This window comes from Guillardia theta, assembly GCF_000315625.1.
Source record: "Guillardia theta CCMP2712 unplaced genomic scaffold GUITHscaffold_103, whole genome shotgun sequence".
Classification (NCBI taxonomy): Eukaryota; class Cryptophyceae; order Pyrenomonadales; family Geminigeraceae; genus Guillardia; species Guillardia theta.
In genome coordinates, this window is record NW_005434571.1 from 224,457 (window position 1) to 225,997 (window position 1,541).

A 1,541-nucleotide genomic window follows, 5' to 3' on the forward strand; every position below is an offset into this window, starting at 1 on the left:
CTTTTTTTAAAAAAAAAAAAAAAAAAAAAAGTTTCCCCCGGGGTTTCCCCCCCGGGGGGGGGGGGGGGGGGGGGGGGGGGGGGGGTAGGGGTCAAATGGGGACAGTGAACCAACTTTGAAGGGTGACATGGTTGTTTTTCAGTTTCAAATTGCATCATCTTGATGGTAGGGTACACTACCCCTACCCTGATAGAATACAAATTCAGATGCTAGCTAGGTGTGTGACTGGGTGCAAAGTTTGTGGCACAAAAAAAACACTGAAATGCCCCGGGGCTGGCAGTCCGGGCCCGGGCCCGGTAGAAGACCCGTTCTAGTATCCTCCAAAGTTATCCTCCCTTCCAGAAGGCCGCATAGCATGGCAGCTTCCCCACAACAAGAAGGCGAGAATGGCTGGAGGAAGCGCGAGCATTGAGGGCGAGGAGAATAACCACAGGAGGAAGAAGTTGGCATGTTGTAGTCCATGGAAGAACCACCTGACGATGCTTTATAGGGTCACGCTAGGCGGGCAAGAGGGGAGTGACCTGATGGCAAGGAAAGACATCTGACTTGCATACGACTCTTCCTTGGGACTTCAGAAGATGCAGCGAGGAATTTTTCTATCCTGCCTCCTCCTCCTCCAGACTGTCTCGGCCTACCGTCTTTCGATCCTTCTCGAGCTGCCATGCCAAGGATGCGCCTCCTTCGTTCCCCAGCGAACTGCCTCCTGTGCAGAGGCAGCCAAGGCCGGGGCCGGTCTCGGCATGCTCAGAATGGATCGATCGAGAGAGAGGATGCTGAAACTACGAGGGGGAGGAAGCGACGAGTATGACTGGCTTGCACGCTTGTGTCGATGTTGATCCTCCTTCCTGTTCAGTATGAGCAACAACAGCATAGCGGCGGCGGAAGGAGCAGAGACAGGTTTGTGGGAGAGGCATGGCTGTTTAGCGGTTGCTGATAGGTGTTGGTGAATGCTGCAGGTAAGCCGTCAAGGGAGAAGCGGGAGGTGACTTGTGGAGATCGGGAAGGAGGAGAAGGAGTCTTGCGAGCATCTGCGAACATGTAGGAAGGAGTTTAAGGGTGCTGTAGCTGAAGTTGGCTGGACAGAGGCCAGACGGAGGAGCACGAGAACAAGGGACAAGAGGAACAAGAGCCTGCTGAAGGATGTATGCACAACGCTTCTGTTCCACCCTGCACTCCCTTCACGTTCCAATCTTATCCCTTGTCACATCATGGTTGGCATCTAAACCTTTCGACAATTCGTTCTTGTTTATCAACATTTCTCCCTTTCTTACTCTGTCTGGTGTTCTGTCTTCATAATGTCTTATTCGTCTTTCCTCGTTAGCATGCGTCTGATTTCTCCCAGGCGCTGCGCCCGCGGAATGCGAGCAGGAGGGGATGTATCCGTTGAGGAGAACGACGAATCTTGGTATCGTTAAGACGAACAGGGGGAGAAGGAAGCACGAAGAATCGATGTCAGAGGCAGAGTCACAAGAGGAGGATTTGATGATTTAGCAGGGGGTGGAGATGGGGGAGAGGGAGGAGGGGAGGAGGGGAGGAGGGGG